The following is a 27,943-nucleotide window of genomic DNA, read 5'->3' as shown; positions in this document are numbered from 1 at the left end:
ACACTGAAAGCACAGGTTTGACAAACAGAACTGGCAGCCAGCAGCTGTGATGAATTCACCCATTTGGCATTTCATTTAACGCTTTCCTATATGTGTATAAAAGGAAAGCTTGAGAGGATCATGCTAGAGGTGGGAAAGAGTACATCTGAGACTCACACCATTGCATTTTTTAATTGAAAATTGGATAAATATCTGAAGCAGAAGAGATGCAGAGCTATGGGGAGAAAGCAGGATCAGATCTGGATTCCTCTGGCAAAAAGTGGCTCTGTTACAATGTGCCATTAACTTCTACCTTTCTGTGGATGTAGTGATCCATTACTTTCCTTATTAATCTGGATTGATTGACCACTTTCATCAGCCGTAACAGCAGTGTTATTTACTTAGTTTCATCTACCTCTCAAAACTTAATAACTCTTTCCAGAAAACAGGATTGAAGAAAAAAAACGATGAGTGTATATCACGAAATTTCTTTTTTAAAAAAAATCTCAGCCTGTCATTTGCAATGATTTTTAAATGCTGCTGCAAGACATGATGGAGAAAGTCAACTTGGAAAATTTCTCCGAGAATCAATACCCACTCTCCAGTGTTGTAAAATTGGCACCGTCATCATACAGAAAGCCTCTTACTGCCTCAGACAAAATACAGATAAATTTATTGCAACAAAGAACTGAGCTCTGCATTATGTGAATCTTGGGTAATTTGTGTACTGAATAAACCATGCCCAGGATTCAGCACAGTGCTTGCTACCATAAAATTGCAAATTCAATTTATGATTGCATTTCATGGCAGCATTATCCAGACTCCATTATCTTTCTAAATAAAGATATGACACAGGAAGGTTAGCAGATATTGAATGTATCTCGACAAGCTGTGAGAATTATAGTTTGTAGAAAATAGAGGGTGAAGTGTGGCAGAGGGGAGATTCAGTTAAAGCATCACAAAAGCTTGCTTTACTCTGGCTGAAACAGTATATTTCCACCATTGACTCATAACCCACCTGTTTACTACAGATCTGTTTCGCACTTATACTGCTGCACAGTGAAATCCTTACATATGATTACAAATAGAAAATGATAAAATTGATTGAGTGGGAGCTAAAAGTGGGTTTGAAACGAGCATAAACAAAATGAATGTACTCTCAAGAAGTAAACAGTTTAAAACTTAGCTATGTTTTACAGATCTGTATAAAAATACAGTGATTCAAGATCTTTCACTTTTGTCAGAAGGAAATGGTGAATTTATAATTGGTCTACAAGTAGAAAGTGAAGCAATTAATGTTTCACATATTTTTCAGTTGCATTCAGTTTTGTAAGTAATACAGAGAGTGTTTACTGCCTTGCAATGACTACCTTGAATATATTATCATTTGTCATGTAGAGTAGTGTTTATTTTTAAAGCGGTATCATAGTGGATACAGATGGGACCAGGATGACACAATGGTTGTGTCAAGAACCATCCTGAGAGAGTAATGATTTCAATGCAATCACTAAATTTGATAGGATACTTTAAAATGATAGGTAAATTGCACTGATCTCGGGGGCACGATTCTCTAATGTGCTGGTGAGTGGGGTGTTGACCAACAATTGGACTTTCCAACAGGCATGAGGGCTATCGGGAATCACCAGACTTGCCCTGCCAGCTCCGATCGGGTTCCTGCCCAGAGCGGGCGGCAACCCAATAATTATGCAAACCCACTAATTTGTGGGTTTGACAGCCCATTCAGCAGCCCCCCGCCATTCACCTGGCCCGCCAGTGGGAACGATACTAGGCGGTTGCTACCTACAAGCAGGGACATGGTGTGCTGGACCCCAAGGGTTCAGTTTCCTCCTTTGAAAGCCACAATCATTTGAAGAAATTACAGGCAGTCAATATTGTGGTCAAGATCAATGGGGCACTTGAGATCCATTCAAGCATGAAGGGAAATGAAAATAAACACAGGTGGCTGGGACAGAAATCCATTGAGCTGTCAATGGAATCTTTCTCAGAGCACTGTTCCATGAATTTGCTGGAGATCAAAGGGTTCCATTGGAATAGAGATGGTTTCAAAGAATTCAGCTTGCTGGGAAGCCTCAGGAACTTCAAATCAAAGCTTTGTGCACACATTGGGGCTGAGTGCACACCTGTGCAGACTGTGGTGATCTTCAGGTCTGCCAGAGTTAGAAGGGGCAGTCCAGCCACAACACCCCCAGCCAGTGCACACCCAACCTCCAGCCCCCCTGAGGGAGCCTTCTTCTGCAGCATGGCAGCAACAGAGGAGCAGATGGCAACTGAACCTACCTCCTGGAGCTTCCTTGGGGCCCAAGGCGCCAGGTCAGGGTATCACTTCCAAGGTGCCAAGGGACAGTGCACCATGGTCACTGCCAAGGCGCGTGGCCTGAGGGGGGCTGAGTGGGGGGTCTAAGGGGGAAGGAAAGCCGAGTCGGGGGTCTGGGGATAGTTGAGTTGTTTCACCCTCATGCCTGCGTGGTGTGGGTGGGGGGTAGGTGTTGTCCCACTGGCCTCTGTGGGGGGCACCATTTTAGTTTTTGGGGGGAGAGGGAGCCTGTCTTCAAGCGCAGGGAATGGGTCACATTTAAAAATGGCGGCCTGGTCTCGGAATAGCGGGGCTGGCCAGCGGGTTACTCAAAATGAGCCCATTAGCATCTTTCAGGCGGGAAATCCCACCTGACAGACGCTGCCTACCCCAGCGGGAAACACTCATTGCCCGCCGAAGTAGGTAAAAGGGGAGAATTCAGCCCACATTGTTTTATCACAAGACAATATTCTTTTGGGCTGATCAGTTTATTTTGTGTTGTGTTACAGTGCAACAGCAATGGTACTGGGATAATCTCGCCTTGGCAAGTTATGAAGATAATTTTCAATAAATGTTTGTGCAGAAAATGACTATGAAAGCCCGGATTGTTCGAAGAACCCTCCTGATTCAATAATGTGTGTTGAAGATAGGAATACTGTCACTCCGATTCGGTCTGACCCATGTGTAATTTCAGGCACATGCTGCATATTTGGCTTTTAGTGGTCCAGGACAAACCTTCTTAAAAAAAATAACAATTTCAGAACAATAACAATCATGTATAATTAAAATGGTACTTTTAATATTGCAAAGCTGTCCCAAGATAAGAGTGTTTTCAGGGTCACCAAACCACATGGAGCAATATTGGGCTGAGGTTTCAACTTTGGATGCAATCATGCCAAGAAAGCAGTGTGATTGAGGTGAATGAGTGAGATATTCCAGAGGCTAGATGGCTAAAGGATCGGCTGCCAAAGGTCAGGCAATGAAAATCAGGATGTACAAGAAATGGAGGAACACCTAGACCTTGGAGGAGGTTATAAAAGTAGAGGAGCAAGGACATCGATAATTGGAACTATAAGGATGAGAATTGTAAATTCGAGTTGTTCCCGGATTGGGGGCCAAATAGGTCAACAAACATGGGCTGCTCAGTGAACAGGACTTGGTTCAACTTATCATGCAGGCAGCGGAGCTTTGGAGGAGTTTGGGTTTATGAAGAGTGGAGGTGTGGGATCAGCCAGGAGAGCAGTGGAATAGTTGATGGTTTCAGCAACCCATTTTTGGGGGGGTTTAAACTAATTTGTCAGGGGAGTGGGAAAGCGAGTTGTAGTCCAGAAGTCAGTGAGGGTGGTGAGGTATTGGGGAAGGTATCAGGGTCAAGGGTGGGTACTGGTAGACAGGAAGGTGGGTTGAAGTATGTCTACTTCAATGCAAGGAGCATCCGGAACAAGGTAGATGAACTTGGGGCGTGGATTGGTACTTGGGACTACGATGTTGTGGCCATTACGGAGACGTGGGTAGAACAAGGACAGGAATGGTTGTTGGACGTTCCGGGGTATAGATGTTTCACTAAGTGTAGGGAAGCTGGTAAAAGAGGTGGAGGAGTGGCATTGTTAATCAAGGATAGTTTAACGGCTGCGGAAAGGCACTTCGTGGGGGATCTGCACACTGAGGTAATATGGGCTGAAGTTAGAAATAGGAAAGGAGCGGTCACGTTGCTAGGAGTTTACTATAGGCCCCCAAATAGTAATAGAGATGTGGAGGAAGAAATTGCTAAGCAGATTATGGATATGTGTGGGGGTCACAGGGTAATTGTCATGGGGGACTTTAACTTTCCAAATATTGATTGGAACCTTTGTAGGTCAAATAGTTTGGATGGGGCAGTTTTTGTGCAGTGTGTGCGGGAGGGTTTCCTGACACAATATGTGGATGGGCCGACTAGAGGTGAGGCCACATTGGATTTGGTACTGGGAAATGAACCGGGCCAAGTGTTAGATTTGGTTGTGGGAGAGCAATTTGGAGATAGTGACCACAATTCGGTGTCTTTTGTTATTGCAATGGAGAGGGATAGGGCCGTACGGCAGGGCAAGGTTTACAATTGGGGGAGGGGTAATTATGATGCGATTAGGCAAGAATTAGGGGGCATAAGTTGGGAACAGAAACTGTCAGAGAAAGGAACTAATGAAAAGTGGAACTTTTTCAAGGAACAAATACTGGATGTCCTTGATAGGTATGTTCCTGTCAGGCAGGGAGGAAATGGCCGAGTGAGGGAACCATGGTTCACAAAAGAGGTGGAATGTCTTGTGAAAAGGAAGAGGGAAGCTTATGTAGGGATGAGGAAACAAGGTTCAGATGGCTCGATTGAGGGTTACAAGTTAGCAAGGAATGAGCTGAAAAAGGGGCTTAGGAGAGCTAGGAGGGGACATGAGAAGTCCTTGGCGGGTCGGATCAAGGAAAACCCCAAGGCTTTTTACTCTTATGTGAGGAATAAAAGAATGACCAGGGTGAGGTTAGGGCCGGTCAAGGACAGTAGTGGGAACTTGTGTATGGAGTCAGTAGAGATAGGCGAGGTGATGAATGAATACTTTTCTTCAGTGTTCACCAAGGAGAGGGGCCATGTTTTTGAGGAAGAGAAGGTGTTACAGGCTAATAGGCTGGAGGAAATAGATGTTCGGAGGGAGGATGTCTTGGCAGTTTTGAATAAACTGAAGGTCGATAAGTCCCCTGGGCCTGATGAAATGTATCCTAGGATTCTGTGGGAGGCAAGGGATGAGATTGCAGAGCCTTTGGCGTTGATCTTTGGGTCCTCGCTGTCCACGGGGATGGTGCCAGAGGACTGGAGAATGGCGAATGTTGTTCCTCTGTTTAAGAAAGGGAATAGAAATGACCCTGGTAATTATAGACCGGTTAGTCTTACTTCGGTGGTTGGTAAATTGATGGAAAGGGTCCTTAGGGATGGGATTTACGACCATTTAGAAAGATGTGGATTAATCCGAGATAGTCAGCACGGATTCGTGAAGGGCAAGTCGTGCCTCACAAATTTGATAGAATTTTTTGAGGAGGTAACTAAGTGTGTTGATGAAGGTAGGGCAGTTGATGTCATATACATGGATTTTAGTAAGGCGTTTGATAAGGTCCCCCATGGTCGGCTTATGATGAAAGTGAGGAGGTGTGGGATAGAGGGAAAGTTGGCCGATTGGATAGGTAACTGGCTGTCTGACCGAAGACAGAGGGTGGTGGTCGATGGAAAATTTTCGGATTGGAGGCAGGTTGCTAGCGGTGTGCCGCAGGGATCAGTGCTTGGTCCTCTGCTCTTTGTGATTTTTATTAATGACTTAGAGGAGGGGGCTGAAGGGTGGATCAGTAAATTTGCTGATGACACCAAGATTGGTGGAGTAGTGGATGAGGTGGAGGGCTGTTGTAGGCTGCAAAGAGACATAGATAGGATGCAAAGCTGGGCTGAAAAATGGCAAATGGAGTTTAACCCTGATAAATGTGAGGTGATTCATTTTGGTAGGACTAATTTAAATGTGGATTACAGGGTCAAAGGTAGGGTTCTGAAGACTGTGGAGGAACAGAGAGATCTTGGGGTCCATATCCACAGATCTCTAAAGGTTGCCAGTCAAGTGGATAGAGCTGTGAAGAAGGCCTATAGTGTGTTAGCTTTTATTAACAGGGGGTTGGAGTTTAAGAGCCGTGGGGTTATGCTGCAACTGTACAGGACCTTGGTGAGACCACATTTGGAATATTGTGTGCAGTTCTGGTCACCTCACTATAAGAAGGATGTGGAAGCGCTGGAAAGAGTGCAGAGGAGATTTACCAGGATGCTGCCTGGTTTGGAGGGTAGGTCTTATGAGGAAAGGTTGAGGGAGCTAGGGCTGTTCTCTCTGGAGCGGAGGAGGCTGAGGGGAGACTTAATAGAGGTGTATAAAATGATGAAGGGGATAGATAGAGTGAACGTTCAAAGACTATTTCCTCGGGTGGATGGAGCTATTACAAGGGGGCATAACTATAGGGTTCGTGGTGGGAGATACAGGACGGATATCAGAGGTAGGTTCTTTACGCAGAGAGTGGTTGGGGTGTGGAATGGACTGCCTGCAGTGATAGTGGAGTCAGACACTTTAGAAACATTTAAGCGGTTATTGGATAGGCACATGGAGCACACCAGAATGATAGGGAGTGGGATAGCTTGATCTTGGTTTCAGATAAAGCTCGGCACAACATCGTGGGCCGAAGGGCCTGTTCTGTGCTGTACTGTTCTATGTTCTATGTTCTATGTTCAACAGATGATATTCTGGAGTTGTCAGGCAGAGTGACAGTAAGACCCGCATTCTGAGAACAAATAAAAAAAAGTGTTAATAATACATAGTGAGATTAACATCTTCCTGCAATACTGGTAATATATTTATCCCATTGCATGTTCTTTTTGTATTCTGTGGATTTAGAATTGTAGTCCTGCTGAATTGTATGCAGGAGATTTTAAACAGGAAATGCTGAGCAGAAACAGGAAGGCAGTACTACTGAAATAGCAGGGAAAAGCTAACTGATCAGACTGATGCACATCTACAAGTTGGCCCTGGAGACACCTGAATTTGGGTGGAATTTTATATTCGCCCCCCATAGTGTGATTTCAGGCTGTGGATATGGCTCGCCATTGGCTGCCGCAGGGCCCAACCTTTTCAGTTTTTCCTGATAGCTGCAATCTCGCAGTTCCGGTGCTATCCTTGTAAATCTTTTTTGCACTTTCTCCAGTGTCGCTGTGTCTTTATTATAGTATGGAGACCAGGACAATGTGCACTATTGTAAGTGCAGTCTGACCAGGATCTTGCGCAAGTTCATCATAACTTTTATACTATGTAATCTACAAGCCTGGAAATAAAATCCCATGCATGTTAGCAATTTGAATTACTTTGCTGACCCACATTGGGGATTTTAATGATTCACTTAGCGGTATCCATAAATCCCTTTGCTCTTCTACCACATTCATTTTCTTATTTTGTAAGGTGCAGTTCATGTTTCTATTTCTTCTACCAAGGCACATGACCTCCCATGTATCAATATCGAAGTTTATTTGTTACTTAACTGCCTAATCTGCAAGTTTTCTGATGGTTTATTGTATTATGTTGCATTCTCCTTTGTGTTCGTTGTATCCTCCAGTTTCGATCATCTGCAATTATTGATAGTGAATTACTTTGTTCCTAACCCCAAACCACTGATGCAAATTATGAATATGCTCCCAGCACTGATCCTTGTAGAATGTCACTTTCTCACATCCTCCGATCTGAGTACCTTTTACCCCAACTCTCTGCTTTCTATCATTTCGCTACTATACTCCCAGTTGTTGTCCTTGGACAGTTAAATTTTATTTTTACTGTACATAATCCCTTTATGATCACATCAGATCATATTTCAGAACAAAAACAAAGGTGATTCCTATAAAGGGAACCACTTTTTGTAGAATAGCTACATAATAATAACATGCTGCCAGAAAGCACTCAACCAAGTACAGATTGTCAGGAAGCTAACCCTGGTAATTGATGGGAGCACAAAAAAAATTACACTGGAATGCCAACTCGGAAGTCTAATTTCCTGTTGTCTAATTCATGCTCCAAAAATTCTAGTTTAACAAATGGTATTGATTCTATATTTGAACCTCTACATGTAGGGGCAGAGTTTTTAGGGTTACTATATTGACCACAAGAGTGACATTATCAATTGATATTCTGCGCAAACATTTGAGACTGACACAGAATATCTAGCTGGATCAGATCTTGGGTTCCTGTCATAAACATAAAGATAGATGGAGAACTAAAAAGCACCGGTGATTGGCAACAGGCACCGTGGCTGATTTTATTTCCAACTCCCACGAGAGACCGAAATCAATTGCACCATTCCAATCACTGCCCTAGCTGAGATCAACTAACTCAGCAAAAGATGGAAAATTCAACTGGGGCCATCTGATCTATATGATGGAATGACATGCAGTCAATGCCTTTACGCACTAAGAAGGAACGTGCATTTATATATCTCGAGGGCAATTTGGGATGGGCAATAAATGTTGGCCTTGCAAGTGATTCATAATTAGGGCAGCATGGTAGCACAGTGGTTAGCACTGCTGCTTCACAGCTCCAGGGACCTGGGTTCGATTCCCGGCTTGGGTCACTGTCTGTGTGGAGTTTGCACATTCTCCTCATGTCTGCGTGGGTTTCCTCCGGGTGCTCCGGTTTCCTCCCGCAGTCCAAAGATGTGCGGGTTAGTTTGATTGGCCACGCTAAAATTGCCCTTAGTGTCCTGAGATGTGTAGGTTAGAGGGATTAGTGGGTAAATATGTAGGGATATGGGGGTAGGGCCTGGGTGGGATTGTGGTCGGTGTAGACTCGATGGGCCGAATGGCCTCTTTCTGTGCTGTAGGGTTTCTATGATTTCTATTTCTATGATGTTCACATCCTATTAACGAACAAAAAAAAACTTTCATGAGCTCAGGGAAAAGTTAGTCACAGGCAATGAAATATTTCTGAGATGTAGTCAGTATTATAATGTAGGAATACATGGCAGACAATTTGCAAGCAACAGTGTCCCATGAACAGCAATGAGATAATTATTGGACAATAGAGGTCTTAAGGAGAGTTGATTTGTTTCTAAACACACATGAGAAGTAGAATACAAGGGCAGATTCTACATTCAAGTTTCAGTATTTAGCAACCTATCAGATAGCTTAGATACCTGAAAATAGTTGATAATTTGGGCATCAGTGGATATTCTCTAGTTTCATAATTAAATCGTTTAAAAATATTATTTTACTTGAGAACAACGTTCGTGCTATTTGGAGTTTAACTGAGAAATTGAACTACAGTAGAAAAGTTTTATATTTTCCACGCATTTGAAGGAATGTGTAAATGACGCAAATCACTTCTCAGGAGAAGGGGAAATGTAGTAAGATTGGGACCAGATGACAGTGGCCAAATAAGGATTTTGAAAAATTAAGTTGCAGTCTCAACAGAATATTTAACCCAGCTTTTGTGGTCCATGGTGAAGTGATAAGTTTTATTGTTGATCTCAAAGAAAGCTGCCTGCAAAGATTTAGTGATCACCGTGGAACGGATTTCATCTTTCCCAACCTTAGTTTAATTCTGGTGCCAAGTATAGGGGATCTGTAGCATCTAGGACTGTGGTATCATCAAGGAGATGAAGCAACCAATCGCATTGAAGAATTCTCACAGACAGCAAGAAAGTAAAATGTATTTGTTATCTGTCACATTTTAAACATATTGCAGTTAGCAGCAAAATGTTCAGGACATGGGATTAAGCTAGAATCTGAAATATTGAACAAACTTTGAAAAATAAATGAAATGGAATTTTTATTATAATGGAGAAATTTGAAGTTTTGCAAATCCAAACTTAGTTTTCAAGAGACAATGAGGTGGTTTGGCAGCAATTATTTACTGAGGACACTGTCAAAAACCCAATTACACATCATTCATCAAGGTATATTTTTTGAAGGGTTTTAGAGTGAGACTAATAATGTAAGAATCCCGCTAATGGAATGAAAATGAAAGCCCAACTGGAATCCTACCCCCCTCAATGTCTGGTTTTCCATTATGCCAGTGGGAAAGCACGCCGGTCCAGGGTCCAGAACACGATCTGGGGGTCTGAGAGAATGAATGTGTAATGGGATAGAATGGTGAAAGTGGGAGGCAGATGGAAGGGGGAAGGATGGTGAAAGGGAGAGTGTTTTGAAGGGGAAAGGTGATTGTGAGAAGGAGGGGGTTTGGAAGGGGAAGGTGTAAAAGGGGAAAAATGTGCAAGGGGGAGCAAGGAGTAAGGGAGGGTGGAATTCTCAGGTGAACGTGCAAGGGAGTTGTTTGTGGAGTCAATGACTGCCTCCTGAGGAATGAACCCAGGGTGTGAGAGATAGATGGGGATAATTAGAGTAACAATGGGCACCAGTAGGGGGGGAAGGTGAGGATGCAATGGCATTGGTAGAAAGGTGGTTGGTGGGGAGAGCAATATGGATAGGGGTGGGGTTTTGAGGAGGACAGGGAATATGCATGTTTACCTGGTCATTTATGAAGGAGAAGGGTTTGGGCTGGAGGGTAATGTTGAGGAGGCCAATGGTGGTGCCCAGGGTATTGACAGTGATGGGAGGAAGGACATTGGTGACTGGGTGTCCGATGGTTCAACACGTTAACCAAGTAAGTCACATTGATCAGGAATATCTTGGGTTCAATCCTGGGTGTGTTCGCAGTTGGCTGACCTCCACTTAGTTGACAGTAGGGGAGCTACAACTGGACACAAGTGATGGAGAGGAGTAGCCTTTTCCCGGTTAATTATCTAGCAATACCTTTTTGTAAATGCATGTATGTGGAGTGCAGAAATAGTCTCAGCAGTGAGTACCAGCATTCACTTAAGGATCACACATGAATAATGGACTATTTTGGGGAGAGAGCAGAGTGGTGGTAATATCACTGGACCAATAATCCAGAGAGCTGGTCTCAGTAATGATTCAAGAATAACAGGCACCAGACCTCAACAACTCAACAATGTCAAAATGAGAGAACAGAGGAACAAACAGAAATCCTCCGACCATACACCCAAACCTTGCATCTGGCTTTTACTTCATGGTTCCAGTAAAAGAACTCTGAAATGGGGTGCAGATCAAGCAGTAATCAAGCTCATTAACTGCTCCTTCATTGAGTGCTTGCAAGTAGCTGGGAGATGACTGAAAAACAATAGTTGAAAGTGTTGTATGTTGCCAAAGCTCATGTGAAAAAAATCCTTTCAATCTTTTATTTTATTGGCCTAAAACTCTTATTTACATTATATAGTAATTATTCATTACAGTTGTAGAACTCAGTGACAGGATTTAAAATTATCACCAGATAATTGCAGTTTCTATTGACCATATTACGACAGTAGCAATCTTATAGGTCCATAATTGTTGATTTTAATCTGTAATATCAAATGATTTAATTACAGTTAGAATATATTCATCAACACGAAGAAGGACAAAATAACCTGATCAGAAGTTTTAACAAATTCCATTGTAATTTTCTGATTTAATGCATCAAATAACATGTTAGAATTTTTCCATTTGGACAAAAGATTAAATAACCAATGACACATTAATTAAAGTATGTATATTCTTGGTATGAACTGAATTATTCTTCATTGTGTATCAGTAAACTCAATTCATGTTAAACCAAAATATAATTGCATGGTTGATCAAATCCTCCAGTCTTTGCAATTTTGTAACTTAAATGCCTAGACTTTCTCTACAACATGAGGTCAGTCAGCAATTAGGTGATCAGAATGCTGTTACCATGCTCCACCATCCTAATTTACCAACTTCATTTGTAAATTGACCTTCAAAAAGTCTTTTCTGTTGGAAAAGCCCACTTTAATCCAACATCTCTGATCATTTTGCACTTTTACTCCGGTCCTGTTTATTTAGAACATAGAACATAGAACATTACAGCGCAGTACAGGCCCTTCGGCCCTAGATGTTGCGCCGACCAGTGGAACCAATCTAAAGCCCTTCTAATCTACACTATACCAATATCATCCATATGTTTATCCAATAACCATTTGAATGTTCTTAATGTTGACGAGTCTACTACTGCTGCAGGCAGGGCATTCCACGCCCTTACTACTCTCTGAGTAAAGAACCTACCTCTAACATCTGTCCTATATCTCTCACCCCTCAATTTAAAGCTATGTCCCCTTGTGCTAGCCATCACCATCCAAGGAAAAAGGCTCTCACTATCCACCTTATCTAATCCTCTGATCATCTTGTATGACTCTATTAAGTCACCTCTTAACCTTCTCTCTAACGAAAACAACCTCAAGCCCCTCAGCCTTTCCTCATACGATTTTCCCACCATACCAGGCAACATCCTGGTAAATCTCCTCTGCACCCTTTCCAACACTTCCACATCTTTCCTATAATGCGGCGACCAGAACTGTACGCAATACTCCAAATGCGGCCGCACCAGAGTTTTGTACAGTTGCAGCATGACCTCCTGGCTCTGAAACTCAATCCCTCTACCAATAAAAGCTAACACACCGTATGCTTTCTTAACAACCCTATCAACCTGGGTGCCAACTTTCAGGGATCTATGCACGTGGACACCCAGATCCCTCTGTTCATCCACACTACCAAGTATCTTACCATTAGCCCAGTACTCTATATTCCTGTTTCTCCTTCCAAAGTGAATCACCTCACACTTTTCCATATTAAACTCCATTTGCCACCTCTCAGCCCAGCTCTGCAGCTTATCTATGTCCCTCTGTAACCTGCCACTTCCCTCCGCACTGTCTACAACTTCACCGACTTTAGTGTCATCCGCAAATTTACTAATCCATCCTTCCACGCCCTCATCCAGGTCATTAATAAAAATGACAAACAGCAGTGGCCCCAAAACAGACCCTTGCGGTACACCACTAGTCACTGAACTCCAGGATGAATATTTCCCATCAACCACCACCCTCTGTTTTCTTCCAGCTAGCCAATTCCTGATCCAAACCACTAAATCACCCTCAATCCCATGTGTCCGTATTTTCTGCAAAAGCTTACCATGGGGAACCTTCTCAAACGCTTTGCTGAAATCCATATACACCACATCAACCGCTTTACCCTCATCCACCTCTTTGGTCACCTTCTCAAAGAACTCAATAAGGTTTGTGAGGCACGGCCTACCCTTCACAAAACCGTGCTGACTATCCCTAATCAAATTATTCCTTTCTAGGTGATTATAAATCCTATCTCTTATAATCCTTTCCAATACTTTGCCCACAACAGATGTAAGGCTCACCGGTCTATAATTACCAGGGTTGTCCCTACCCCCCTTCTTGAACAAGGGGACAACATTTGCTATCCTCCAGTCTTCTGGCACTGTTCCTGTAGACAATGACGACGCAAAGATCAAAGCCAGGGGCTCTGCAATCTCCTCTCTAGCCTCCCAGAGAATCCTAGGATAAATCCCATCCGGCCCGGGGGACTTATCTATTTTTACCCTTTCCAGAATTGCTAACACCTCCTTATGAACATCAATCCCATCCAGTCTAACAGCCTGCATCTCAGTACTCCCCTCGACAACACTGTCCCTCTCCAGTGTGAATACCGATGAAAAATATTCATTTAGTGCCTCTCCTACCTCTTCAGACTCCACGCACAACTTCCCACTCCTGTCCTTGACTGGCCCTAATCTTACCCTAGTCATTCTTTTACTCCTGACATACCTAAAGAAAGCTTTAGGGTTTTCCTTGATCCTACCTGCCAAAGACTTCTCATGTCCCCTCCTGGCTCTTCTTAACTCTTTCTTTAGGTCCTTCCTGGCTAACTTGTAACTCTCAAGTGCCCTAACTGAGCCTTCATGTCTCATCTTAACATAAGTCTCCTTCTTCCTCTTCACAAGAGATTCAACCTCCTTAGTAAACCACGGTTCCCTCACACGTCTGCTTCCTCCCTGCCTGACAGGTACATATTTATCAAGGACGCGTAGTAGCTGTTCCTTGAACAAGTTCCACATTACAATTGTGCCCATCCCCTGCAGTTTCCTTCCCCAACCTATGCCAGCTAAATCTCGCCTAATCGCATCATAATTTCCTTTCCCCCAGCTATAACTCTTGCCCTTTGGTATATACCTATCCTTTTCCATTGCTAAGGTAAACAAAGAACAAAGAATATTACAGCACAGGAACAGGTCCTTCGGCCCTCCAAGCCTGCACCGATCAGGCTGCCCGTCTTATCTAAAACTCCCTACCCTTCCAGTGATCATATCTGTCTATTCCCTTCCTATTCATGTACTTGTCAAGACGCACCTTAAAAGTCACTATTGTGACTGCTTCCACTACCTCCCCTGGCAGCGAGTCCCAAGCACCCACCATCCTCTGTAAAAAACTTGCCTTGTACATCTCCTTTAAATCTTGCCCCTCACACCTGAAACCTATGCCCCCTAGTATTTGACTCATCCACCCTGGGAATAAGATTCTGACTATCCAATCTTTCCATGCCCCTCATAATCTTGTAGACTTCTTTCAGGTCACCCCTCAACCTCCGTCGCTCCAATGAGAACAAACCAAGTTTCTCCAACCTCTCCTCATAGCTAATGCCCTCCATAACAGGTAACAGCCTGGTAAATCTTTTCTGTATGCTCGACAAAGCCTCCACATCCTTCTGGTAGTGTGGTGACCTGAATTTCCTCCCACAGTCCGAAATAGATACTGGTTAGGTGAATTGGCCATGCTAAATCCTTCCTCAGTGTACCCATAGGCACCGGAGTGTGACGATTAGGGGATTTTCACAGTAACTTCATTGCAGTGTTAATGTAAGCCTACTTGTGATGCTAATAAATAACCTTAAAGACAAGGGAAACCCTCCAGGATTAACTATAACAAATCAGAGTCTGTATCAGCACTCCACCTACCAGAATAAAGAAAGGGAACCCCAGAGAGAGAGAGGAGCATCAGGATTATCCAATAGGAGCTAGACGTGGTCTTTCAGATACACTTTCACAGGAAAGATACCAGGAACAGAACAGCACAATTTCACAAGAAACTGGACATTGGTCCCCAGGGGAGTCCAAACCTCAAGAGGGAGGTCAAACTGGAAGTCTCCATACAAGACCACTTGGAGGAGGGTGACCTACTTCTCCAAACAGCCTAATCTCTTACCGAAGAGAAACTCCAACAGCACTGAATTGAAGGTCCCAGAGTCACACTCAGGCCCTGCAATCAAGAGGATACTACATCCCTAGGGGAACCAAGTTTCAAGGAGAGGGAACAGTCCAGAAGCTCCAAAAGGCATGGTGGAAGGGGGAGGGGTGGAGGCGTTGGGTGGCAGCTGAAGGTCCACACCATGAGGGAAGCCCAGCAGCTTCAGTTGTGCAGGATCATGTTGAGGGGGCGCGACAAATGGGGATCTCCTCTGAGAGTTCCCTCTATGCATCGATGGATCTCCCCCCATCTCACAAGGTCATCTTTAAACTGCCCTCCTGACTCCATCCAACCCCGATTCAGCTTCCCACCCGCCTTTCCAGTCTGGCCCACACAAAACGTAATCGAATTGTGGTCACTGTCACCAAAGTGCTCACCTACCTCCAAATCTAACACCTGGCCTGGTTCATTACCCAGTATCAAATCCAATGTGGCCTCGCCTCTTGTTGGTCTATCTACATACTGCGTCAGGAAGCCTTCCTGCACACATTGGACAAAAACCGACCCCTCTAAAGTACTCGAACTATAGCTTTTCCAGTCAATATTTGTAAAGTTTTTATTTATTCTTTCGTAGGATGTTAGCGTTGCTGGCAAGGCCAGTATTTGTTGTCCATCCCTAATTGCCCATGAGAAGGGCAACGAATTGATATAATTGAAGAAATTAGCATTGGGAAGACGTGTTATTGGTTATAGCGAGCTTAAAAGTAGATAGATCCCCAGGTGCAGTGGGATGTATCCCAGGCTCTGTGTGAGACAAGGAGACAAGGGATGAGATTGCAGGGGCTCTGACGATAATTTTCAAAACCTCTCTGGCCACAGGAGAAGTTCCAGAGGACTGGAGGACAGTGAGCATGGTACTGTTATTCAAGAAGGGAAGTAGGGAAAAACCAGGTAATTACAGGGCAGTGAGTCTAACATCAGTGGTAGGGAAATTATTGGAAAAAATCTGACTGACAGAATTAATCTCCCCTTGGAGAGGCAAAGATTAATCGAGGATAGTCAGCATGGCTTTGTTAGGGGGAGATCTTGTCTAACAAATTTGATTTGAAGTCTACATGGACTTCAGTAAGGCTTTGACAAGGTCCCACATGGTAGACTGGTCAAGAAGGTAAGTGCTCATGGAATCCAGGGCAATGTGACAAATTGGATTCAAAATTAGCTTCATACCAAGAGGCAGAGGGTGATGGTCAAAAGTTATTTTTGTTTGATTTGATTTATTATTGTCACATGTATCAACATACAGTGAAAAGTATTGTTTCTTGCGTGCTATACAGACAAAGCATACCGTCCATAGAGAAGAAAACGAGAGACTGGGTGCTTTGCTGTTTGTAGTGTACATTAATGATCTAGATGTGAAAGTAGGAGGTATGATCAGTAAGTTCGCAGATGGAATGAAAATTGGTGTGGTAAATAGCGAGGAAGAAAGCCTTGGATTACAGGATGATATAAGATGGGCTGATCAGGTGGGCAGAAGAGCGACAAATGGAATTTAACCCAGAAAAGTGTGAGGTAATGCATTTTGGGAGAACTAATAAGGAAAGAGAATATACAATGAACGGTAGAATCCTAGGAAGTACAGAAGATTAGAGGGACCTTGGGGTGCACAACTATAGATCCCTGAAGGCAGTCGGAAAGAATAATAAGGTGGTTAAGAGGGCATACGAGTACTTGTCTTTATTAACTGACGGCATTGAATATAAGAGCAGGGAGGTTATAATGGAGATGTATAAAATGCTTATTAGACCACAGCTAGAGTAGTGTGCTTTTCTGGTGGCCAGACTATAGGAAGGAAGTGATTGCACTAGAAGTGGTGCAGAGGAGATTCATCAGGATGTAGCCTGGGTTGGAGCATTTCAGCTATGAAGAGAGGTTGGTTGGGCTGTGGTTGTTTTCCTTAGAGCAGAGAAGGCTGAGGGGGGACCTGATTGAGGTGGACAATATTATGAGGGACATAGAAATAAACCTTTCCCTTTAGAAGACGGTCAATAAACAAGAAGTACAGATTTCAGATAAAGAGCAGGAGATAAGAGGGAATTTGAGGAAAAACATTTTCACCCAGAGGGTAGTGGAATCTGGAACTCACTGAATGAAAGGGTCGTAGAGGAGGGAACACTTGTAACATTTGAGAAGCATTTAGATGTGCACTTGAAATGCAATAGCATACAAGGCTGGAAAATGGGATTAAAATAGATAGGTGCCTGATGGCTGGTGCAGAAATGATGGGCCAAAGGGCCTCATTTTGGTGCCGAAAAACTCGATGGGCATGATATTACCGACCGTCCCCACTGCAGCGAGGACAGAGAATTTGGTGCCCTGCCAAATCTCCATTCATTGTGGCAGGATTGGAAAATCCTGTCAGTGTGAACAGTGGTAAGATTCCAGCCAATGACTCTAACGTGCTTTGAGCTGCCTTCTTGAACTGCAGCAGCACCCACGATGCTGTTAGCAAAGGAGTTTTTGATTTAAAAGCACATTTTGCTATTTACTTAAACTGTCTTCACTAAATGCCTTTTAGTATTCCCAAAGTCTTCCTATATGCATTTCACTGTCCAAACCGTTTTATTGCAACTGTTTATCCTTTAAAATCTCCACGGAATATTAACATGTCAGCCTTCATATTCAAACTTCTGGATGTTTCCTGTTTAGCCTATTCACTGAAGCTGACAAAAATTAACCATTGTAGAGGTTTATATCGTTGTTATCTTTTGATATCCTTGAGTAGCTTCCTTTTCCTGCAAATTATCCGAACACTTTGGCCAATAACTTCCTGGTTCCCCATTTAGGGGATACTCCAGTGATGCGTTCGGGAATTCCTCTGGGAAGTTCCCATCCAAAGGTTTACCTGGCAATTGCCCAGAATGGCTAATTTCCTCTGGTCAATTACACTGAGCTGGGAGCCATCCGACAAAGTGATTTCTATCATTAACCTCGGGTGGTTCTGCCAGTTTTACCCTGATTGTTACTCTGAAAGAGTGAGAAGGAAAAAAATCACTTCTAACTCCAGAGTAACCCAGCCTTGCACAGGACACCACAGCGCACACACCGCCCCCCCACCCCAATACACCAACACCGCACCCCCAACAAGCCCCCCAATCCAACCGACACCCCCACATCCACACTCCCAGTCTTCCCCCAATTGCCCAAACCATTTACCTTTGTAATATATCTGCTCATTTTAAATTGTCCCTTTAAACATCCATTTCATTGGCAGCTATTACCATAAAAAGGGAGAGTGACTTAACTCTGTGACCCAGTTACTCCACCAGCTCCAAGCCCCCCCCCCCCCCCCCCCCCTGCCAACTGCTCCAACCTACCCTCCAGTTGAGATCCTCCTCCTGGTCTGACCTACCCTCTGCTCCAAAACCTCTCCAGATTCGACTCTGACTCACCACAACTCCCCCACTGTGACTCCCCCCCCCCCCCCTCCCCAGCTCCGAACCCCCTCTGGCTCTGACCCCCGCCCCTCCTCCTGGTCTGCCCCCAATTGCCGAAACCACTTACCTTTGAAACTTATCCGCTCCCTTTAAATTGCCCCTTTAAACATCCCCTCTATGCAGCTACAGCTATAAAAAGGGGGAGTGACTTACCTCTCTCATTCCAGTTACTCCATGCTGATGCTGTTGAGGATGGACTTCACTGCCCCATCTCACCCAGCCTGAGTAAGGAAGGTTGGATGAGAAAGGAGCTTCAGAATTCCAGCAAAGGTAAGTTCATTCAGAGTGGCAATCCATTGGAGACTGCCACTTAAGGGGAAATTATGGGTCTACGGAAATTACAGGGTGCCTTTGAGGAAGTTATGGGCAGCATGGTGGCACAGTGGTTAGCACTGCTGCCTCACAACGCCAGGGACCTGGGCTCAGTTCCAGCCTTGGGTGTCTGTGTGGAGTTTGCATGTTCTCCTCATTATCTGCGTGGGTTCCCTCTGGGTGCTCTGGTTCCCTCCCAGAGTCCAAAAGTGTGCAGCTTAGGTGGATTGGCCATGCTAAATTGCCCCTTAATGTCCAAAGATGTATAGTTTAGGTGGATTAGCCATGGTAAAAGCACAGGGTTAGGGTAGAGGGGTGGACCTGGTTGGACTGCTCTTTCAGAGAGTCGGTGCACACTTCATAGGCCAAATGGCCACCTTGTACACTGTAGGGATTCTGTGTTATTTGGTTTTAAGGATTTATGGTATATTGAATCTCTAACGCAGAGCATAGTTTTGTAATGAGATTTTGAAAGGTCATCAAAGTTCTGCCAATCTGGGTCAGCACATACTATCTCCTGTAAATGTTGACATATGAGTGTGTTATTTATCTTGTGTTTTCTACATAATAACATTACATTTTCTGTATCTTGCACTGCAAATTTAGAGCTGGGATTTTTCAGCCCCCACAGCTCCAGCGGTGGAGGCAGCTTGTCTTTGGCCTCTGACAAGATTTTCCAGTCCTGCTGATGGTAATGGCCATATGTGTTGCCGGCCAAAGTGTGTCTGTATTTCCAGCAGTATAGCAATATTTGTTGTGGTTACTGGAAGTGTACCAACATTATCATAGTGGGAGTGTGATACATCAACAACAATTTGAATTATTTAGCACCTTCAATGTAGTAAACTATCCCAAAGAGCATTACCAAAGAAAACTGACGCCAAATACTACCAGCAGATAGTAGGATGCATGACCAAAAGCTTGGTGCATATTTTAAAGGAGGATAGAGAGGCAGAGAGGGTTAGTGAGGAAATTCAAGACCTCACAGCTGAGACAACAGCAGACATAGCTACCAATGGTGAAGTAATTAAAATTGAATCTGTGCAAGAGGCCAAAAATGTAGAAGCACAGAGATCTCGGAAAATTGCAGGCTGCATAATGGCCACTTAAGGGCCTTTGCCCACCTAGCATTAATTTTTTAGACTAGCAGATACCTGATAGGCGGTGGTGGGTGGGGGGGCTTGAAAACAAACTATGGTTACTTCCTTCTGCATTGTATAATTCTATGAATAATCATAGTTTATTCATAGAATCTTGCAGTGCAGAAGGAGGCCATTTGGCCCATTGAGTCTGCACCTACCACAATCCCACCCAGGCCATATCCTCATAACCCCATGTATTTCGAGTCCCCCTGACACCTAAGGGGCAATTTAGCATGGACAATCAACCTAACCCACATGTCTTTGGACTGTGGGAGGAAACCAGAGCACCCGGAGGAAACTGACGCAGACACGGGGACAACATGTAAACTCAGCACAGACAGTCACCTGAGGCCGGGTCCCTGGCGCTTTGAGGCAGCAGTGCTAACCACTGTGCCACCAGGCCATCCACTGTGTCACATGTATTAGTATACAGTGAAAAGTATTGTTTCTTGCGCACTACACTGACAAAGCGTACCATACATAGAGAAGAAAAGGAGAGAGTGCAGAATGTAGTGTTACAATCATAGCTAAGGTGTAGAGAAGGATCAACTTAATGCCAGGTAGGTCCATTCAAAAGTCTAATGGCAGCAGGAAAAAAGCCATTCTTGAGTCGGTTGGTAAGTGTCCTCAGACTTTTGTATCTTTTTCCCAACTGGAGAAAGTGGAAGGGAGTATGTCTGGGGTGCGTAGGGTCTTTAATTATGCTGGCTGCTTTTCCGAGGCAGTGGGAAGTATAGACAGAGTCAATGGATGGGAGGCTGGTTTGAGTGATAGTCTGGGTTTCTTTCACGACCTTTTGTAGTTTCTTACGGTCTTGGACAGAGCAGGAGCCATACCAAGCTGTGATACAACCAGATTTCTATGGTGCATCTGTAAAAGTTGGTAAGAGTTGTAGCAGACATGCCAAATTTCCTTGGTTGTCGGAGAAACTTGGTGGGCTTTCTTAACTATTATATCGGCATGGAGTGACCAGGACAGGTTGTTGGTGATCTGGACTCCTAAAAACTTGAAGCTCTCGGCCATTTCTACTTCGTAGCCATTGATGTAGACATGTCCTCCACTATGCTTCCTGAAGTTGATGACTATCTCTTTTGTTTTTGTTGACATTGAGGGAGAAATTATCATCATCGCACCAGTTCACTGGATTCTCTATCTTTTTCCTATACTGTGCCTCGTCATTGTTTGAGATCCGAACCACAATGGTGGTGCCATCAGCATATTTGAAAATCCAGTTGGAGGGGAACTTGGCCACACAATCATAGGAATATAAGGAGTATAGTAGGGGGCTGAGGACACAGTCTTGTGGGGCACCGGTGTTGAGGATGATTATGAAGGAGGTGTTGTTGCCTATCCTTACTGATTGTGATCTGCAGGTTAGGAAGTTTAGGATCCAGTCGCAGAGGGAGGAGACAAACCCCAGGCCATGGAGTTTGGAGATGAGTTTCGTAGAATAATGGTGTTGAAGGCTGAGCTGTAGTTGATAAATAGAAATCTGACATAAGTGTCTTTGTTGTCTAGGTATACCAGAGTTGAGTGCAGGGCCAGGGAGATAGTGTCTGCTGTGGACCTGTTGCAGCGGTAGGTGAACTGTAGTGGATCTCGGCAATCTGGCAGGCAGGAATTGATTTGTGCCATGACTAACCTTTCGAAGTACTTCATAATGTTGGATGTCAGAGCCACTGGCCGATAGTCATTAAGGCACCCTGCTTGGCTTTTCTTAGGTACTGGGATGATGGTCGTCATCGTGAAGCAGATAGGGACCTCAGATTGTTGTAAAGAGAGGTTGAAGATGTCTGTGAATACCACCGCCAGCTGATCCACACAGGACCTGAGTGCTCGTCCGGTTACCCCATCCGGGCCAGTTACTTTCTGTGGGTTGACCTTCGAGAAGGCTGCTCTGACATCTGTAATGGTGACCTCAGACACAGGTTCATCCGAGGCTTCCGGGTTGAGAGCATGCTCTCGCTATTGACCTCCCTCCCCACAAACCTATCCCCGAGACTCAGTCACCACTGCCCCCTGTCCAACTCCCCAGGTCTTCCCTTGATTTCTGCCACTTACTTTTCTTCCAGTTCCCATCACTTACTTCCAGGCAGCTAGCTGCAGTGCCTCTTCTGGCCACTACAGTGCTATTCCTGGAATAACTGGAGGCAGATTTTCAAAATGGGACTTCCTCCTCGGAATGGACAGAATCCCACCTCCTGCCAATCAACTCTCATTTTAGCAAGAAATGGGATCCAGCCTCTGCTGCCCCTTTGGATAAAGATTCTGAAAATTCAGGTCCACATCTCTGTGGCCTTTAATTTACCTTTCAGTGTCTTGATTATCATAGAAATCATAGAAACCCTACAGTGCAGAAGGAGGCCATTCGGCCCATCGAGTCTGCACCGACCACAATCCCACCCAGGCCCTACCCCCACATATTTACCCACTAATCCCTCTAACCTACGCATCTTAGGATTCTAAGGGGCAATTTTTAACCTGGCCAATCAACCTAACCCGCACATCTTTGGACTGTGGGAGGAAACCGGAGCACCCGGAGGAAACCCACGCAGACACGAAGAGAATGTGCAAACTCCACACAGACAGTGACCCGAGCCGGGACCCTGGAGCTGTGAAGCAGCAGTGCTAACCACTGCGCTACTGTGCCAACTTATGTTCCAACTTTTGCATCCATGTTGTAAGAACGACCAGATGCATTTTAGTAATTTTCAAAATATATTTCAATGATGTGGGTATCACCGGAAAGGCTGGCATTTGTTGTCCTAATTGCCCTTAAATTGAGTGGCTTGCTAGGCTATTTCAGAGGACGGTTAAGAGTCAACCACATTGCTGTGGATCTGGAGCAGTGGCTAAGTGCAGCCCTTCTCTAACCTGGTGGGGGTCACTTCTGTTTCCACTGTTGTCCAATCTGAAATAACCCCACACAGCAAAAATCTGACCTTGGACCTTTGTGGTTCTTGTGGCTCAGTATCAGAATTTCCCCACTGAGCCGATGGAATTAGTCATACCCCTTCCTTCAAAGATATTTCATGCTCTAATGTATCATTGTGCATCAAATCAAATAATTCTGTATCAGTGAAATTTAGCGACATGCATTTGAGGTTTCCTGAAGGCATACATCTGTTTAATATGCAATTGACTCGCGCAGTTGTGCTTAAGTTAATTGGTGGGTATCAAGAGAGCAACCAGTGGAAAGAAAGCATGCGCCTGATCAGACATGTGCACAAGTTGTATTACATTAAATCATTCTTTTCATTATTAGCAAAACAACTCGTGTTAAAATGGATGTCCAGAAGGTCCAGCTCAGCCCTTAGCTGAGCTTCGTACATATGGGGCCGGGATCTCTGATCCCGCCCGCCGCTGGGATTCTCCGGCCCTGCTGCAGTGAACAAAGATTTGGCTGAGCGCCAAATTCTCCGTTCTCGCTGGCAAAGGTGGCAAGTCATGAATGGCTGGAGAATTCCAGCCATGATCCACCACCAAATCCCGCCAGTAAGCATTGCCTGACTCCTTCAGTCTGCTTAGTTCCACGCTGCGTGAGCTGCAGCTTACATCATGTCCTGCACTAAGTAGCACTTGACTGGCATCTTTGCCCTCTCTGATATTCAGTGTCATGTTGTACTCTATTCCAGAGGTGTTCAAACATTAGCTCATGGATCGCGTGCTGCTCTGAACCCTGACAATCTTGGTCCCTTAAACCCAGGAGACTTGGGCTGCAAAATCCAGCTCTTGTAGTGCTATTTAAATCCATCAACTGCTCGGAGATCATTGCTCATGAACTGGCGCTGATTCTGTTTGAATTTGTCGGAGCGATTGGTGGTTTGCAGACTTGTTTAAGATTGGTTGTGTTGACAGGGAGTGGTGTTGCGTGTGGGGAAGTCCTTGACTCTGACTTATAGGTTCTGGTTACCATTCCCCTAGGGCACGAGTGAAAGATTGGGCAGAACTGCAAAGAAGAAGAAGAGGAGAAGGACGAGGGGAAGAGGGACTCTCAGAAGGAGACCATAATAAGATGTTTTCTGAGAGCATTGCCCTCATCTCAACCTTATTTTTTAAATGGAAGCTGGGGCCATTTCTGTGGCTTTAGCCTGTTGGTTTATGAGTTCCCTTCACCTGGGAGATCTTCCTAGAGGTTGTCAATTCAAAGTTCGTGTGATTGAAGACAGTAGGTGGACTGTGCAGTTTGGAGGGCCGATGGGTGTGTCTGGAGCAGCTGACAGTTGGACCGAGGGATGTGGTGGGAGACCACAAGACAGAGGAGCTCCTTGATCACTTCAAGCACAGCTTAAAATAAAGCGTGACAATATCTGTCCGACAATCATTGAGGAGGGGAGTAAACAAACTGGTGCCTGATCACAGCAGCTGTCACCCTCTGCCGGCTGTAGCTTCAAGGAACTGGGCTTGTTCTCCCTGGAAAGATGGAGAATGAGGGGAGACCTAATAGAGGTGTACAAAATTATGAAGGGTATAGATGGAGTGAATGGTGGGAAGCTTTTTCCCAGGACGGAGGTGACAATCAGGAGGGGTCACGGGCTCAAGGTGAGAGGGGCGAGGTATAACTCAGATATCAGAGGGACGTTTTTTACACAACAAGTGGTGGGGGCCTGGAATGCATTGCCAAGTAGGGTGGTGGAGGCAGACACGCTGGCATCGTTTAAGACTTAGCTGGATAGTCACCTGAGCAGTCTGGGAATGGAGGGGTACAAACAAATGGTCTAGTTGGACCAATGAGCGGCACAGGCTTGGAGGGCCGAAGGGCCTGTTTCCTGTGCTGTACTGTTCTTTGTTCTTTGTTCTTTGAACAGAGTAGGAGGTGAGGGGGAGGCCTCGCTTTGTCTCTCGCATACCAACAGTAGGCCACCAAGTGACACATGCTGGGCTTTGGCCTCAGCTGTTGACGGGGAGGGAGTGGAAGGGCCACTGCTGTCGGTAATGTATACCAATTTATTTCTTTAGTGGGCTCCTTATTAGCTACCCACCACTGGCAGGGGGTATTTGACGATACTTCCACCCCACCTCCACCTACGTCACAGGGTGGGAACGCAGCAGGGAGCTGCCATCACTGCAGGATTTTACAAAATTCCCAGATGCCTCCAATGACGTCTCCAGCCTCTACTTAGGATAAGGAGAAAGCTGCCACTAGCTGTGAATGTGACCATGCCAGTGCATGTCTTTGTGCCAGTACTTTCCAGGCTGGGGCAAGCGACGTGGAGCATTTCCCAGTTCCTGCCAATGCTGCATTCTGGCTTCTTATGCCAGGAGAGTGGATTTCATTGTATTGTCCCTGACTAGAATGAAAGGAACAATGAAATGAGACTTGCAACAATGCTAAGTGTGTGAGAGTGAGATAAAGCTATGAATGTTAGGTATGAGTCATGCTTGATGGAGAATGTTGATGGTTGAGTGAAATAGAGGGCTGTGAATGGAGCAGTGTTCATGTCTAATTTGTAAGGATCTTGCATCTGCTGATACACTTACTAGGGTGGCCACTTATTGGGGCCACCAATACCAGACACTTGTGAGATGAAGGGGTAATATCATTACATAAGAAACATGTATGGGGATGGCGAAATATGAAAAACAACCTGTTTCTTTGTCCCAGTTGCTTTGAGGCTGCTGTGGATGGGGAAAGGAAAGAGCACTGAGGTAAGTGTGCATGCAAATACACAAAGAGCTGACATGAAACTACTCGGTACTGGACAATTGCCAGATCAGCTAAAAACTGGACTGCCCAGTACAAAGTGAGACATCTGTCCACCCTAGCATTCACTAAATTTGACCACTTGTGTCAAACCATGAAGCATCTTCCTGGACTGCATCCAGGTATTTGGAGTTGATCTTGCCTGCATTGACAAATCTGCTCCCACTGCCTCTATAGAAAGAGGACCTCGCTCCTCCTGTCCTGCTCCTGTCTCCCTCCTGCACCAAGGCTTTCAATGTTTATTCAGAGTCTTGGAGTTTGCTGTCATGCCTTGTACACCATATTCATTCTTCTTGCAGATCAGACAGTCTTCCCTAGCCATTTCCAGTGCCTGGTGCAGCCAGAATACACCTATGCTTTAGGAGTGTAGGCGAGCTTAAAGTGGTGCTCGCCTTGCATAAATGTGGGTTCCCTTTTTGAGAAGTATCGTTATTCACCAGTGGTACATTCTCCTGTTATTATAGTGAGCAGGAAGCACAATATTTGTGTGTTGCCTGCATCACAACAAATGGAGTCAGACTAATCATGCATTGCGATCTGTTTTCAGGCCTTATCCCATTTCCCCCTTGGTTTGCTTTGGTCTATGTTTCTTATTTATGGTTTGAAAAATGTCATGTTTAAATTCTGCCTTCAGTCACTTCTGTATACCATCCATTTCTCCTTGCTGAAATGCTTTGTGATGTCCTCCATGTTTAATTCACCATATAAATGTATTTGTCTGCAAGTCTTATTTGGTTCAGATTTTTTATTATTCATTAAATTATTTATACAATCCAAAACATGAAAATATGCAACCGGATAATAAATTAATGTAATCTTCCCCAGTCTTTACTATTTCTTTTAAGTCTTTTAAAACCCTTTGCATTTGTCATGTTACGATGCAATTTGTTTAAAGAAGGTTAAGTGATAAGCCAAAGCCCATAGTGTAAGACACCAAGTTACAAAGAGCCAAAAATTAAGGAAGAAATAGGAGAGAGCAAATCAAAAGCCAAGGTTTTCAAGTCTGTACTTTGGAGAAGAAACAGAAGATTCGGGAGGTATAAGCGTCTACACTTCGGAAGTCCTGGAAATCAGTGAGCGAGACCATCATGTTTTGAAACTTGAATGGACCTTTATCACTTTGCCACTGTGTGGCTTTCCTTAGCTGCAGACATCAAAATACTGAAAGAAACAGTAAAGATTAAACAGCTGGAGAATTCAGCATAAAAGCCTCCACCATTGTTTTAGCTTTGCAGTATGCTCCCACCATGAATACATTTCAGGGCATTTTATTTGCTTCAGTAATTTGATGGTGTAATGTGTTTGACATCATCTTCAGATTTGATTAAGTCATATAGCTTAGGCTAACAATTTGTGAACATGAATATATGAAACAGTGAACAGGTTCATACACACCCTCTCAGTGCTTCATATTCATCTTTCAGGGAATGATTAACCTTCACCTTCTAATGTACATCCTTTAGTCACTGTACAAAAATAGATGTGCTGAAATGTTCTTGCCATGGGGTAAATGTTGCTAATAGATCTTTTGGAGCTAATCAAGGTTACAATAAGTGATCTGATCACTTACTGAAGAATAACACCAAATATTTAAATAACATGCCTAACTTAATTGAAAATGAAATGAATTAATCTTATAATACATTACATTAATAAATGTTACCATTTTCCTATTAGTGGAAGTACCAAGGGTGTGTGGGTATCAATGAGCACTTTATCAATTACAGCTAAGGGAACATACAGATGTGTGTTCAGTAGCCTAAACATTTTTGCTGCAATAACTGATAACGGAAGCAAGTTGGCACTGTATAGCCAGCTAATGTAATCGTTATAGCTAGTGTGACCTTGTAGTGTGGTCAGAAAGATGCCTTCAGGCTAATGGCAGATGGCTGTATGATACTGTTCCCAGACACCCTGAAGGCCACAAGGATCTAGATTTGGAATCAGTGCAGACCACATGAGTTATATTTCACAGAGGATTCATCAGACAAAAATCCAATATGCTTGCTATCCACTCAAATGGATATAACAGGGTAGATTTTCATCTTCATGCCTGTGAGTTAATCTGGTGAAACAAATTGCCTGCCCTTTATAAAACCCAACCCATTTTCATTCCGGTAATACCAGCCATATTCTGTAACCAGTGGGCAATCTACTTATCCAACTGATGAAAATAAGAATTTACCTCAATGTCTCCATGTTTGAGTCATCAAAACACCCAAAGTTTCATCATTTTAGCTGGTTTGAATTAAACACATTTTTAAAATAAGACTGAACAAACTAAGGGAAGTGCAGTGGTTGAACATTTACATTTTAATTCTGTTATAACTTAATTGAAGCATATAATCTC

Source organism: Mustelus asterias, chromosome 1, assembly GCF_964213995.1.
Source record: "Mustelus asterias chromosome 1, sMusAst1.hap1.1, whole genome shotgun sequence".
NCBI lineage: Eukaryota > Metazoa > Chordata > Chondrichthyes > Carcharhiniformes > Triakidae > Mustelus > Mustelus asterias.
Note: the sequence above shows the minus strand (reverse complement) of the source record.